The sequence below is a fragment of the Sminthopsis crassicaudata genome, chromosome 1 (genome assembly GCF_048593235.1).
Source record: "Sminthopsis crassicaudata isolate SCR6 chromosome 1, ASM4859323v1, whole genome shotgun sequence".
Taxonomy (NCBI): Eukaryota; Metazoa; Chordata; class Mammalia; order Dasyuromorphia; family Dasyuridae; genus Sminthopsis; species Sminthopsis crassicaudata.
The window spans coordinates 85,384,251-85,401,402 of record NC_133617.1 but is presented as its reverse complement, the minus strand read 5'-3'; the positions used below and the strand labels follow the sequence as shown (position 1 = coordinate 85,401,402).

General features: G+C 34.9%; 1 protein-coding gene across 2 annotated transcripts in view; it reads right to left on the bottom strand.

Annotated features, from left to right (window-relative positions):
- The window catches only part of TRAPPC9 (trafficking protein particle complex subunit 9), a 968,086-nt gene that overhangs the window by 895,574 nt on the left and 55,360 nt on the right, over window positions 1-17,152 (bottom strand). The window lies entirely within an intron of this gene.

Sequence of the window (17,152 nt, the reverse complement as noted above, 5' to 3'; positions counted from 1 at the left end):
GCGAAATGACCTACAAAGAACAGGTGGAGACACAAAGTAGTATTAAGCAAGGACATGTTCGAACAAAGTCTATTTTTAAAAAAGTGGTGAGTTTTATTAATGTATATTTTCATGTGATGGTGACTTTTACTTCCCTACATGTCATGAAGAAGCAGTATGCTACAATGAATAGGGAGCTGACCTCAAAGCTACACTGAAAAGACAAAATGGAATCATAGATAGGATCTTGGTGAAACCCTGAGCAAACGACTTTGGACTAAAGATACAAAACTAAAAGATACAAAAATGCTGTTCATTTGCTTTGAAGACAGCTTTATCATTAGGAATTCTATACAACAGAAGTCACAAGAACAGGAGGAAACAGCATACAACTTCATGACTATATATACAGGGACCCAACTAATATGAAATCATAGGAATAATGTTGTCCAGGATACAAAATGGATGGTAGGAAGAACTATGAATTAAGGCTAGAAAAGAAGACAAGAACTGTATGAGAAAAGGTCTTTTTATTCATCAGGCAGTAGAAAATCATGAATGATTCTGGAGCAGAGGAATGTTAATGTTCAGATTTATGTTTTCAGAAGGCTATAAACAGGGGCAGCTAGGTGGCTCAGTGGATAGAGCACTAGCCCTGAAGTCAGGAGGATCTGAGTTCAAATCTGAACTCAGGTACTTAACACTTCCTAGCTGTGTGACCCTGGGAAAATCACCTTATACCAATTGCCTCAGGGGGAAAAAAAAGGCTATAAACAGAGCACAAGAAGGAAAATTTGCACTGGACAAAGACTGGTGTCAGAGAAATTAAGGTGATAGAGAAATAAAACAAGTAAGAATAAGGATCTCAATAAAGGTAATGACTATAGCAGTGAAAAGGATTTATTAAGACTGCAGATGAATTCAGTTATCTCTATGCTGAAAGTTCTCAAATTTACATATTCAGACTTCCCCAATTTCAAATAAAATTAAATGTCAGAAAAAAATGCCACCTTCTACAGGGAATGTTTCTCAATCCCCCTCAATTCTAGTGCCTTCCTTTTTTTTGATTATTTCCAATTTAGTTGTTTATCTGCAATCTCTCCTAATGAATGTGAGCTCCCTGAAAGCAGAACCTACCTTTTATCTTTATATCCTCAACATCTAGCAAGTACCTAGCACAGAGTAGGCACTTAATTAATATTTATGAACTGACTGCCTACAGAACCCAAGAGTCAACAACAACAACAAAAATCAGCTTTCAACAATAAATTCAACAAAGTTGCAGCATATAGGATAAATTCACAGAAATCGATAGAATTTCTTCTATATATTATGATTAAAACCTAGGAGGGAGAGATAGAATTTTCAATTAAAATAACTACACAGTTATTTGTGTATTTGGGAAGCTACCTGACAAGACACACATAGGAACTATGTGAACACTACAAAATATTCTCCAAAAAAACAAAGACAATCCTAAATAGAGAAACAATAACTGTCACTGGAAGGCCAAGTCAATATAATAAAAATGACAATACTTAAATTAATTTACTTACTCAGTAATACATCACTCAAGCTACCAAAGGATTATTTTGTAAATCAAGAAAGAAAGAATTGCAAAATTCACCCAGATGACCAAAACATCAAAAATCTCATTAGAAATGATGGGAAAAGTGAGAAAAAAGTGAACTTAGCAATACCAGATCTCAATTACACAACAAAATAGTAAGCATTAAAATAATTTAGTATTGGTTAAAAATAGACTGATCAATAGAAGTTTTGGTTTAAAACAAGCAAAAAAACATAGTAGCCTGGTGTTTAAGAAACTCAAAGATACAAACTACTAGCATAAAAATTCATTATTTAACAAAAACTGCTAAGGAAAATGGAATACCATCTGGAAGAACCCAGGTATAGACAAGCATCTCACACTTTATACCAAGAAAAGTTCTAAAGAAATACATGACCTAGATGACATCATATACTAATCAGAAGAGTAAGAAGAAATTACCTTTTATAGCTATAAATAGGAGATGAGTTCATAACCAAACAAAGAATGGCAAGGATCACAAAAGATAAAAATGGATCATTTTGATCATATAAAATTTTTTAAAGTTTTACATAAATAAAACAAACACAACTCAAAATTAGAAGAGAAACAGGTAGGTAATTGGGGGAAAAGAAGAAATCTTTGCAACAAGTTTCTCTTATAAAGGTCTCTTACCCAAGACATAAAGAACTGATTAAATTCTCCAATTGCTAAATGATCAAAGTGTATGAATAGGTAGTTCTCAGGAGAAGAAATTCAAACTATCTACATCATAAGAAAAAAAAATGCTTCAAATTAGTAATTAGACAAATGCAAATTAGAACCACTCTGAGATTATATTTTATTCCATATCAATTAGCAAAGATTTAAAAAAAAAAAAAAAAAAAAAAGAAAGAAAGAAATAACAAGAATTGGAGTTTCAGAAAAATAGCCAGATCAGTACACAGGTAGTAGGGCTAAGAATTGGAATAACCTTTCTAGAAACAATTTAGAACTATGCCTCAAAAGTTACTTTACTGCACATACTCTTTGGCCCAGAAATGCCGATGTGTGGCCTATATACTCCAAAGGGATCAAAGAAAGAGGAAAATTATCCATATTTACAAAAATAATTACAGTGGCTGTTTTTTGTGGTGACAAAGAATTGTAAACTAAAAGGGTATCCTGTTACTGAGGAATGGTTGAACAAATTATGAGCTATGAACATAGTGCAATATAACTGTACATAAGAAATTAGGAAAGGGACAGTTTCAGAAAAAGTTGGGGAACTCACTATGAAATGATGCAGAGTGAAGTGAGCAAAATTGGAAGAATGATTAATAGATTAATAATACTTTAAAGACAAACAACTCTGAAAAACTTAGGAACTCTGATCAACATAATGGCTAACCAATCTAAAAATAGGGCTTTCACTTATTACATCTTTCAAAAATCTTTATTAAGCATCTATTAAGCTTGAAGCAACTGTGCTTCAAAGTGAAAAACGGAATTGTATTTCTAAGAGAAGAGTTCACAATTGTAGGAGATAACTCATACAAATTATTATAATTTAATACTTTCATTGTAGTAATACTTTTTTTTTTTTTTTTTAATGGCACCATGCATGAAAAGTAGTGTAATCCACTTAACTCTTACTGTGGCTCCAAGAAGCTGTGGCCAGCACAGCAGCCATGACCCAGATGGGCTACCATATAGAAGCAACTAAGGGGTTTCAAACCCTTCAGTGAGTTGGGAGATCTCTACCCCAGGCTTCCTCTGGAATGGTTAGAGGAGAACAATTTGTTCCAACAGCTACAAAGGCAGCTGAAGCCAAGTACTTGGAGTGCTTAGACATCAGGCCCCCAAAGTCACACACTGTACCCTGAGTCCTCACTTGTCTTCTTGACTTTGTCCTGACACTTGAACTGAAAAGACTGAGTAAAGCTAAAGACTTCATGCAACTCTGCCTCATTTAAATCCAATTTATGCACAGATAAAAAATATATTCCCTAAGCCCCCCAAAAAAGACTAAAAAAATTAGGTACCACGGGGCAGCTAGGTGGCGCAGTGGATAGAGCACCAGCCTTGAATTCAGGAGGACCTAAGTTCAAATCTGGTCTCAGACACTTAACACTTCCTAGCTGTGTGACCCTGGGCAAGTCGCCCCCCCCCCCAAAAAAAAAGTTTAAGTGCTACTTCAGAAAATATAGCTAACATTCTCCATCACAAGGATACAACTGTCATCAACAGGGACACTTCTGAAACTATAATGGCCTTTTCATAATTTCTAGCTATATTTCTCTTTCAAATAGATGTTATTTAGCTAGAGTACCCAAATTTATAGTCAGCTAGTTGGATGGTTGGTTGCTTGATTGGTGGGTTGTTGTCCTTTATTCTTGAAGAGGACCAAAATGGCATCACTGTTAAGAGTCGAATTACACTATGTCCGACTATGGCTGATCAGATCAATATGAGCTTGGAGTGCTCTGCCACAGACTGAACACAAACAGTCCACAGGGGAAAGAGTCTTGAGCCTAGAGGCAGGAAGACCTGAGTTCAAATTTAGCTTCAAACATTTGCTAGCCTCAGGCAAGTTATTTAACTTCATCTCTACAATGGGCATAATAATAACACCTTGGGGGGGGAGGGAGGAGGGAGTTGTAAGGATCAAATGAAATAATATTTGTAAAGCACTACTAGCATAGTACCTAGCACAAAGGAGGAGCTATGTAAATGCTAGCTATAATATTGTTATTATATGTTATATATAGTATATTATTATTATTAAATACAAAGCTTTTCTCCAAAACAATGAATTAGATTTAAAGCACAACACTATAGCAAGAAATTTGAGACATTTCAGTCACTTCTACATATTTTATAAGGATATCTCACAGGGGGAAAAAAACACAATTTGACAAATACTAATACAACACAGTTAGAGGTTGTTTTTTTTTTTTTTTTAACAATTTCTGCTAAGATTTTTACTTATTCTAATTTATCTTCATGCAAAAAGCTATTTTGAAAATGCATTTTCTAGAAGATAACTATCTAGAATTGGCACTTAAGACAGGAAGGATTTCATTCATGCATTCACTAAATACTTGTTAAATGTCCAAGTATGGGGGAAATTTAGCTATTAGATTTAGTTTATATTATTTTAGTTTATAGTCTCTAAAATCTTGGCCTACCCACAAACTCCCTAGACCTCCATTTTCTCAAAAGTCAAATTAGGGGATTAAACTGTATAATTTCTACAATCTCCTCTGGATCTAGATCAATAAAGCTATAGTTTCAGGTTTTTCTAGTTTGGTGTATACTCAAGTATAGATGAAGGATAAAAAATACCTCACATTTCTAGAGCACTCTATGGTTTACAAAGTGCTTTGAAATATTTTTTTCTCATTTGTTCCTCACACCAAAGCCATAGGGGAGATAAAACAAGTATTATCGATTTTACAGATGCCCTTGCAGCCAAACTCCTTGAATAGGCCATCTACAATGAGTGTTTTTACTTTCTTTCCTATCATTCTCTTCTAATTCCCTTAAAATCCACCTTCTGATTTTATCATTCAAACAAAACTGCTCTTTCCAAAGTTATCAATGAACTTAGCTACCAAACCCAAAAGCTTTCCGCACTTTTGGACACTGCTGATATTCTTTTCCTTCCCAATGCTCTCTTCTGTCTAGGTTTTTAGGACGCCACTGGTTTTTCTATTTATCAAAACACTCTTCTTCAGTATCCTATGCTAGATTCTCCTCCATCTTCCTCCATGTCCTCTAACTATAAGTAGAGGGTTTGGGTCTTGGACCTCCTCTTATCCCTCTATATTACTATATTTCCTGAAGGGCTCATGAGCTCCACTGACTTAATTAGCTTCTTTATGCTGCTCTAATCTCCCTCCTGATTTCCACATCTCCAACTGTCTTTTAGACACCTCAAACTAAATTTCCAACAATCCCCAAATGAACTCATTATCTTTTCCCCTAAACATTGCATTCCTCCTTCCTTCTCTATTACTATAGGTACCACCATCTTTCCAGTCCTTAAAGTGTACAATCTAGGTGTCTTTCTCAACTCCTCACCACCTCTCACTTCCCAGATCCAACCTACTGAAGAGGCCTGAAGACTTGCATTTTGCAACATCTCTCCAATATGCTTCCTTTTCTTCTTTACTCCCACCTTGCTCCCACCTAGAAGCCCTTATCATCTCACACCTACACTTTTACAACAGCCTGCAGGTTAGGTCTACCGGCCTCAAACCTCTCTCTAATCCATTCAGTCATTATAGTGACTTTCCTAAAGAACAGATCCAATCGCTTCAGCCCACAATTTAACAAATTCCAGGAGCTCCCAGAATTAAATACAAATCTCCATTTGGGTGGGAAAATTCCTTGCCTCCTCCTACCTTTCGAGGCATTTATACCTTACTTCTCAGCACATATTCCTCATGACATTGACTTCCTGACTTATGTATGAACAAGACACTTAATCTCTCAGCTTTGAACTGAGAATATTTTTTCAGCCTGGAATACTTTCCTTTCTCATGTCTGCCCAATGGATTTCTTTACTTCCTTCAGATCCCAACTAAAATCTCATCTTCTACAAGAAAGCCTTCCCCAAACTCTCTTAATTCTAGCACCTTACCTCTATTAATTATTTTCTATTTACCCTTTGTAAAGCTGTTTTTGTACATATTTGTTTGCTTGTCTCCCTCATTAGACTGTAAGCTATGGGAGGGGGGCAGGAACTGTCTTTTTTCCTCTTTTGCATTCTCAGCACTTAATAACATTGCCTGGCCTGTAGTAGGTGCTTTATAAATGTTTATTGACTGATTGAATAAATGAACTACTAAAATTAATGCTTGACTGGCACCAATATCTTTTCCATTATATTATGCTGTTTTGGTCCTCTACAAATGGACACATTGGGAGGAGATTGGTGCTCTAACCTCCAGCCTTCCAATCAGAGTAGGAGAAGAGACTGAGGAGGTAGCAACAACAGAGAAGGCTTGATTAGATAATACAATGAGCACCAGGGATCGTGAATCAAAGACGAGAATTTGATTGACCAATGTCACAAGCTACAGAAATATCAAGTGACCACAGCTCAAGTCAATAAATAACTTCAGAAAGAGAAGTTTCAGCTAAATGACAAGGTCAGGGTAAAAAATGAAGAGGATTTAGACAAAAAGAGGATGGGAAGAGATAATTACTATCGATGGTTTTCTTGTGGAGTTTGACTGAGGAGAGGTACAGAATAATAATTGGTAACAATAGTCAGAACATAGCCCAGGGTTATGACCTTATGTTCCAACGTTCTTAAAGCTGGAATTTTCTATAGGGGAAACATTCCATATTCTAAGGTAAGCATTTTTTAAATACAAGTATAATTAAGTAGAAGTTTAGAGGCACCTAGGTGGTTCAATGGATAGAGCACAAGTCCTCAACTCAGAAGAACCTGGAAATTTAAAGTAATTTAAGAAAAAATATAGTTAGAAAAATAACTTAGATATTTTTAACATCTTCAAGAACCAATTAACTCAATTCCCATTTTTGCTATCAGGAATCAGAAGGCTTCTAGTCTAAGACCCTCATTTTGTAGATGAATTTGCCAAGGCACAGAGTAATGAGGTGATTCTCCAAGGTCAGAATGATTTGATATTACTATTAGAACTAAAATACAGATCTCCAATTTTCTTCAGAACACTACAGAATTATATGAGGCAAAATAATGAGAAAAGACAGGACCAAAGTTTGGGAATACAGGAAGGAAAGAAAGTTAAAGAAAACAGTCATTCTTAAAGGCAAATAAATTAAGAAAATTAATCAAAGTCAGTTAATCAAAAATTTTATACTAAGATTCCTAAACTGGAACTCAGAAAAACTAGGCTCTCATTCCAACTCTACAGTTACCAAACTAAGAGGTAAAGTTCATGATAAAGAAGTTTCTATTTGACTGGCCTCTGGGGAGCCCAGGATGACAAGGGGACAGATTTTGGGGAGAGGATGAGTGCAGAAGAAGTGATAAGAAAGACTTCCTGAAGACATCAGGAAGTATCATTACAAAAATCTGAAGTATTGTTATAGTCAAACCAATATTAGCCTCAAAATCCAAGGAATTGAATGTCAATCCCAATTCTGCCATTTACCAACTATGTGGCCATAGACAAATCATTCAAACATTTGTAAGTGCTTATTTGTAAAATGTGAATAAGACTATTGACATTAACTGACTCACAGAATTGTGCTGACAAACACTTTGTAGACCCTCAAACTTTGTACCAAATTCTATTCAACAAAGACAAGTTATATTCCTAACATGTAACAGCCACTGAGTGCTGGAGATACAAAAACCATCTCAGATCTCTACATCATATCTACTCCACCATATAAATGTAAACTATTATATACCACAGTTCATTTCAGTGAACACTGAGGTTGTAGACATCTACGTAATCAGTGTGATCCATATTATATATTCCACAAACCCTCAAAGAAAAATAGTAAAGATTTATTCTATTTAAAAAACAAATTTTTTTCTCAGAGAATGTTAGGGTTTTTTTGGTTTTTTTTTTTCCAGTTCTAAATTCTCTCTCTCCCTCTACCCTCTCCTGTACCCATTGAGAAGGCAGGAAATATGATAAGCCATTGCACATATGAAATCATATTAGCCATGTTTAAAGAGGAAAAAAAGAAAGAAAAATAAAGAAAATGGGGAGGGGGGAGATGCTTCAATATGGACTCAGAATTCATCAATTGTCTCGTGGAAGATGGTAGTTACTTCATCATGAATCAATTGGAACTATCATGATCATTGTAAGTAATTAAGTTTTCTAAAGTTGATTATCATTATAATATGTTATTATTGGGTACAATATTCTCCTAGTTCTGCCCATTTCATTTTACATCAGCTCATATAAGTTTTCCTAGATTTTAATGAAAGCTTCTCCCCTTCATTATTTCTTTCAACCCAATAATATTCCTTCACAATCATATACCACAACTTTATTTAGCCATTCACCAACTGATGGACATCCCTTCAATTCCCAATTTTTAGCTACCACAAAAAAGAGCTGCTAAAAATATTATTGTACTTATAGGCCCTTTTTCTTTTTATCTGATCTCTTTGGGATACAGACCCAGTAGAGACAATGATGGATCAAAGCTTTATAGCCCTTTGGACACAGTTCCAAATTGTTCTCCAGAATGGTTGGACCACTTCACAACTGCACCAACAAAGTATAAGTGTACTTACTTTTCCATATTCCCTCCGGCATTAATCACTTTTCTTAGAATGCTATCTCACTTAATCATGCATACACTAAAATTACCTAATTTTAAGTAAAGAAAGGGGAATTTATCTTCCTCAGAACAAAATATATTATTATGATATAGTAGAAAAAATTCTGAACTTAGAATCAGAGACTTGGGTTCTAGTCCTGACTTAATTTTCAATCTGACCTTAAACAAATCATGTTGGGTCTCTTATCTCTACTTTAAAGGGACTGGGTTATATGTTCGCTAAGGGCCTTCTAGTTTTAATCTTATGTTCCAAGATTCCTTACTTAAAACATTCTATGATGCTTCATTTAATTTCAGCAATAGTAGAAAAAGCCTACAAAGTGATGTCAAAGTCCATCTCTAATTCTGCTTAATAATAGAGCAAGTAATTCAGTCCACTGGCTGACACTTATCTTTCAAAAGCAGACTTTGGTCTGTTACCTCTACCTAGTGGCCTCCAAAGTATATTGTTGGGAAGTATTCTACTTAGACTAACAAAATTGTTTCAGCTGTTACAGAATGAAAAATATAATTTGTTTAAAATAATTCACTGGATATACCACAGAGGTTAATATTGATTAGTCAAAATGTTTGGAAAATAGGAGATTCTGGTTCATTAAATTGCCTAGTTAACTCAGAGTTAACCTGAAAACCACATTTCAGTATAAGATGATAAAAAAAAAAAAAGTTTTATATAATATATTAGTCCATTTTCTTCTGGCTTCTGCTATCACTTCATTTCTTGAGTTTTATCAATTGAATTCTCAAAGGAGTATGAGATTTTGTCTTAAAGAAATGTGGTTTCATATTTCATTCTTATAGGGAACTTAGCATTATAAATTCCTTTCATTGATATAAGTCAACCACTACTTTGAAACTTATTATCTTAGATATAATCTAAAGAGTGTCCATGGTCACAAGATCTGAGTAGTAAGATATAACCTATACATAGATATATATGATGAAACATATTTAAAGACATCTAATTTTTTATCTGCTTAAATAAATAACTAGCAAATCAAATAAGATTTTCAAAATAAAAGTTATAAATGTCTAAGAGGTGCTACTGCATCTTATTTATCAACCCTCAACTTTTCCTTTAATTCCTCTTATCCCTGTATTCAGCTGCAAAAGGGAGTCTAGGTTCTTTTCATTTACCTACTTAATTTTATGTCAAAACCCTCCTGGGGCTTGTGCCTGGCTCTTTCTAACTTGTCTTCAAAGACTTGGCTGACATTAAAGTCCCTCCACGTTATCTACAAGCTGCCAGTAGCTTTGATTTTTTTTTTTTTTTTTTTTTAAGGAAGGAAAAGTCTTTTCTAAGACTGCTTCCCTTTAAACTTCTCTTCCCCAGCAAGAAGTCATGTCCCTACCCCTAGCTTTCTTACTCATACAGCAATTTTTTTGTCTGTCTCTCTTCCTCTCTCTAGGCAAGAGCTCCATTGCCTTCTATCCAAAAGTTGCCTCTATTGTGAGAACCAAGAAGCAAGGCATCAGGCATATTTTCCTCTAAAAGTGACAAAAATATCAAGTGTTAACTACCCTAAGAAACTTTCTACCTCTAAAACACTTCAGTAGTTTTTTTGTTTGTTTGTTTGTTTTATTTGTAAAAGTTTCTCAAAGAATGTTTTATTTACAGGAGTTTCTGAGAGAAATTGAAGGGAACTAAGAAATCGTCAACTCTAACACCTCCCTTTTTTTCCAGATGAAAAAACAGGCAAAGAAAGAAAAACAAACGATAGATAGTGCTAGTATGATCAAATCCCAGGTCTTGTAACTCTCAGTCTAGTGCACTTTATAAATTCCAGTAGTGTAGAAAAATGCTAAATTACTTTCCTGGATTACCTGGATCCTCTATTCCTAATCTAATTATACCTAATTATCACCTAAGTAAAGGTGGTAAATACTTTTATAGATAAATATCTTTTATTCAATCAATATTTTCCTATAAAGCCCTGTATTAAATGGTTGTGAATTCACCATCACTAGATCAAAGACATTGTGGGGGAACTTACATTATAATCTGGGGCTGAACTAGATAACCTGCCAGTTCCCTTCTATCTTTTTTTTTTTAATAGTTTTTATTTACCAGATATATGCATGTGTAATTTTACAACATTGACAATTGCCAAACCTTTTGTTCTAATTTTTCCCCTCCCCCCCATGGCAGGTTGACCAATACATGTTCAATATGTTAAAGTATAAATTAAATACAATATATGTATACATGTCCAATTTTTTTTGCTGTACAAAAAGAATCGGACTTTGAAATAGTGTACAATTAGCCTGTGAAGGAAATAAAAAATGCAGGCGGACAAAAATAGAGAGATTGGGAATTCTATGTAGTGGTTCATAGTCATCTCCCAGAGTTCTTTTGCTGGATGTAGCTGGTTCAGTTCATTACTGCTCTATTGGAACTGATTTGGTTCATCTCATTGTTGAAGATGTCCACGCCCATCAGAATTGATCATCATATAATACTGTTGTTGAAGTATATAATGATCTCCTGGTCCTGCTCATTTCACTCAGCATCAGTTCCTGTAAGTCTCTCCAGGTCTTTCTGAAATCATCCTGTTGGTCATTTCTTACAGAACAATAATATTCCATAATATTCATATATCTCAATTTATTCAGCCAATCTCCAATTGATGGGCATCCACGTAGTTTCCAGTTTCTGGCCACTACAAAAAGGGCTGCCACAAACATTCTTGCACATACAGGTCCCTTTCTCTTCTTTAAGATCTCTTTGGGATATAAGCCCAGTAGTAGCACTGCTGGGTCAAAGGGTATGCACAGTTTGATAACTTTTTGAGCATAATTCCAAATTGCAGAATGGCTGGATGTATTCACAATTCCACCAACAATGTATCAGTGTCCCTGTTTTCCCACATCCCCTCCAACATTGATCCCTTCTGTCTTGAAGATTCTCACCACCCATGAGGATCATAAATTCTCCACTCCCTCTGTTTCTATACACTGGTTCTATCCAAGGTACTGGGAGCCTTCATCTAATTCTTTAGTATCTCAAATTGACAATTGTCAATTTGTTGAATCTCATTCTTTCTGGGTGGTACAGGGGCTGCACACAGGCCCCAGGCCCAATAAAACTCCTGAGTGGTAGGAAGTTTCAATCCATCCCTTTCCAACTTGGTCAGAGGTTCTTCTCTCCTTAATCAGTCTGATCACCTCCATAATCACCCCAGCTTCTGGAGATTTGTTATATTGATATTGAAATCAGATACTTGATCTGCTTATCCCACTAAAGTTCAGAACTCCTGAACTCAAGAGATCTGCCATCCTCGGCCATCCCAGGGATTAAGGGTATGCACCACTACATACAGATGACTCTCATTATCAATGCATAACCAGCCACTATTTTTCCAGTAAAATCCTTGATAACTTTCACATAATTTATTATTATCAATCACCACATTTGGACTCTATCACCTCATCGCTTGATTTACTAAAGACAACATATACAGAAAGAATAACTCTATGTGGCCACCACATACAAAAGAAATCTATTCTGTAGACTAAACAGTATTTCTAAGGAATTCAAATACTAATCCTAAAGACATTTCAAGCAGAGAAGATTCCAAATAGCAAATAAATAAATAAATAAGCATTTACCATAACCACCATTGCCAAAGGCAATCAAAAAAAAAAAAAAACTAATCGATATATATAACTACATTTTATCTCTACAAAATTCATTCAATAAGCATTTATTAAGTGTCCACTATGTTTTAGACATATGAAAATGGACAACACAAAAATAAATCACAACCTTGTTAAAAATCTGAGAAGGAAAAATGCACATTTGCACAGAAAAGTTTTTACAATGAAACATTTTTATAATCACACCCATGGATATAAAAAATAAAGAATTTCATTAAAGCATGGTAAAAAAAATAAATAAATAAAATGAACATCTGGAGACCCAGACGAGGGCTTCCACTAGAATATAAAAATCTGCTAAGTACTGATATCAATAATGGTGACACTTATGTTTGCCTAAGATGGCTTATTAACCTTGTGGTTAACAAATATGCAATAGAAAGTTCCAACAAAAAGTCTTATCAGTGCTGATCAATCTAACTATTCACATAGATAGAACAAAGTGGATGAAAAATATATATTATATAAACTATAAGATGCAGCTGTAAAGGCAGTTTAGCAAATTACTACATCAATATATTTTTCTTAGACAAATGATACAATGAATTGGGCCCAAAATTAATAAGAAGAAATGGAAATGAATCACATTTCAGGAATTACAAAGGACTTCTAACGATTTCCAAGTGCTTGTTCCTTAACCCCAATACACTTCTAATGATGCCAGATGTTTCTGAATCATGGAATGTCAATTAATTCTGAAGATAATTAAAATTACAAATAACCCAAGAGACGATAGAAATGCACATACCAGGTGTATGCTGGGTACAGCATGTTACCAACAATGACTTATCCACAAGATGTTGCATAAAAGACTATTAATACACTAAAATTCTATGAGTCTAGTAAATGTTTTCAGAGCTCCAGGGGAGCTTGTTATTTAAAGAACACCTGCAGTGAATTCTTCTATAAACTGAAGAATAATTTTGAAACACAAGTAAATTAAGATGTTTCTATCATTTTGTAAGTTCAGATTTTTGCATGCAAAGACCTAAACTGAGGAAACCTATAGTGCTTAATCACACTACATTTCTTGTCCAAATTTCTAATCTATTAATCAAGTCATAACTGGAATACAAAAGTGGAAATTTCACTCTCAAATAAAAAGGATTCATTTCTACAAAGGAGCAGACTTGATCAAGAAGCAAAAGCATGTTCTATTTCAGAAAGTCACTTCCCTCTTTCATTTTTATTATTCAGTCCCATCAGAACTCATTATTTTCCTGCCTGTTTATCTGGCAAGCATACAGTGAAATAAGCCAACTCGAGAAAAAAATATTGCTGGGAAACAGAAACATGGTTAAGCTGAATTTTAGTTTCACAGTCAAATAATACAGAAATCAAAGATACTCATCTGTTATAGCATTTCACTACTGACATCTAGTGTTAATTTAATGTAATAGAAGAAAGATAGAAAAGTAGCACCAGAAAACTAGCCCACATATTGCAAATGTAAACATATTATTTTTATACAATAAATGTAGTTATACACCTACACATGAAAACAATTTAACAGCATGCCAAGAGTTTGGATGCTAATTCTGAAAGGCAATTCTAGGTCTTAAGTAAGGCCACCTTCTAAGATCAGACATGCCTAGCGAGTCACTTGGAATAATGATCTGAGAGGCCCACAGAGAAGGTGCATCTGCCGAAAAATACCTTCCCCCATACTGATACCATGCAGCTGGAAACTGTTAGCTTCTCATTGTTTGCTTTGTATTCTATTTTAAAATTAAAAAAAAAAAAAAAGGTTTAGAAGCTTTATGTAATGAAAAAATATTGGCCTCTGAGTCAGAATGCAGGAGTTCAAGTCCCAGGTCTTACTCCAAGCAAAACTCTTTGAAACAGATAACACTTGCACTGCTTAGATCAAGGACTTATAGTGAGAAGACAGTAAGAATGAAATAACATGCCATAGAGAAATTTTTTTGTAATAGTTAAAGAATTTTGCAAGTGTAGGCTTTATTTTTAGCATAAAAATAGTAGCAGCTAACATTTACACAAAGCATCTCAAAAATCTTTGACGGATTAAAACTGAACTAAGACTTCTGGAGTAGCCTAGTCTCCAGTATTATTAAGAAATGAACTTTCCAGGTAATGAATGTTTATTCTTTAAGTGCCAATTTTCTTCTTTTAATTTAGCCTAGATAGAAAACATCCTAAATTATATATAATTATAAAACTGTCTTCTAAGACAGAAGGAAGGGGATAAGTTTAGAACTGACCCTGTAATTTCACTGAAATAGAGAACTTCCTGATAAGGAAAATTCCTCTCCCATGCAAACTGGCACCTTCTCCGCATTTTATTGGCAAGTCTTGTCAATTCTAGCTTTACAACATCTCTCAAGTTTTCACTTTATGACTTTACCATTCCCCTAGTGAAAGCCCTTGTCACTTTATAGAAATAGACTCCATGGGTCTGTTTGCCTCAAATTTCTCTCCCACTCTAATTCTTCTTCCACTCAACTGACAAAAGTGATCTTCCTACAGTGCAGATCTATGTTACCCATCTGCTCAATAAACTCTAGTGGCTCCCTATCACCTACAGGAGAAAATATAAAATCCTCTTTTTTGCTTTTAAAACCCTTCATAAATTGGATCCTCCTACCTTTCCAGTTTAAGGATCTGGGTTTGTTTGTTTTGTTTTGTTTTGTTTTTAAACAACTTACTATTCTTTACATATTCTATGATCAAATGACCCAGAGATTTTCATTGTTCCCCAAACAAGACACTTCATCTCTAACTCTTAGCATTTTCCCTAGCAGTCAGTAATGTTTTCTTTCTTTAACTCTTTGGCTTCCTTCAAGTCTCCACAAAAATCCTACATTCTGCAAGTCTTTCCTGGTCCCTCTTAAGGCTAGTTCCTTCCATCAGAGATTATGTCCAATTTATCCCTCTTTAGATTGTAAACTTCTTGAGGGAAGGGACTAAAAACCTTTCTGTGTATCTTTACAGTTGATCTCAGAATGAGCACTTAATTAACTGACTGTTTTACTAAAGCTGGAGAATTTAGAAGTTAAGTAATTGGGGGTGTGGGGGGGAAAGAGCTCTGATAGCATTAGCTTATCCAAGGTCACAATACCAACCCCCACCTCCACTCTTTTCTGTCATTCATACTGTATATCTAATCAGTTGCCAAATCTTTTAATTTTCTCTCTACAACACCTCTCACATAATTCCCCTTTGCTCTGGAGTTAAGGCCTTCATTACCTCCTGCCTAAACTTTTGCAATTACAATGACCTAACTGGTCTTCCAGCATCATCTCACCCTATTCCAAGTTATCCCACACACAGCAGCCAAAGTGATTTTCTTCAAGTATAGATCTCATTATATCATGATTCTCTGAAACAAACTTCAACAGTTCCCTATTAACTTCAGGATCGAATGTAAAGTATATTGTTTAACATTTAAAGCTTTCCACAATGTGGTCCCTTTCTTTCTCACCAATCTTACTATGTTCTCTTCCCCTCCAATACAGGCACAGTGGCCTATTAACTGCTCCTCACTAGCACACTCCATCTCTTACCTACGTGTCTTCAAGTTGTTCATTATTCACCCAATGCTTTCCCTTCACAATCTTTGCTTACTAGAATTCCCTCAACATTCAGCTCAAATGTCATCTCTTTCAGGAGGTACTTCCCAGCCATCTTAGCTGCTTATTTCCTCCTTATAAGGTTACCTTCCATTTCCTCTGTCTTTATCTTGTATGTTCTGACTTACATAGACTGTCTTTCTAAATAGAAAGTAAGCTCTCAATGGCAGGGGATACTTTTGCTCTCCTTTTAATCTTCTCATCTTAGTATAATGCCTTGCAAGTAATAAGCACTTAATAAATAATTGCTGACTAAGCCATGGATAAATTCAATTTTATTCCATGGAAAACTGAAAAGAGGAATGAATTATAGACTCACAGATGCTCAATTGGAAGGGACTTCAGAGGTCATCCAGGCCAACCACTATCTGAGCAGGAATCTATTCAACAACATCCCCAAAAATCCAATTTTCTGTTTGAAGGCCTTAAGCAATGGAAACTCATTAGCTAAACCTTAAATAAAGAATTATATAAACATGAAAAGTTTTTATTATTTCTGTAATTCAATCCTAATTTGGGGTAATACTAATTGTCAGGAAATTATTTCTCTTGTCCATTCAAAATCTGGCCCTCAGCAACTTCCACAGCTTGCTCCTGCTTCTGCCCTCTAGGTTCAAGGAAAGCAAGTCTAATCATTTTCCAAATATTTTAATAGATTCAGCATTAAACTGACTAAACATCTGTAGTTCTTTCCATAAAATATCCAATAGGATGTATTCTTCCATAGGGTTAGTCTCTACCCTCTTCACAATCCTGTTCTTTGCTTCAATTCACCAATATCTTTTCTAAAACTCAGTACCCAAAACTGAATGTAATATTCCATGAGGTCCTACTAGAGCAGAATACAATGAGTTTATCACTTCTCTTATCCTGGACACTAACTATACTTCTGTGAATGCTAAGATTAAATTAAATCAGCTTTTTTGGCTGACACTATTCTCATTGTTGACCTATCTTGCCTTTAAGTTCCTAAATTCTCTTCATTCCTCAGTATTTTTCATGTTAACCATTATCTAGCTATGTCTGCCTCAGCCTGTATTTGAACAAATGATTCTCTGAACTTATGTATGAGTTTGTAAATTTATCCCTATTA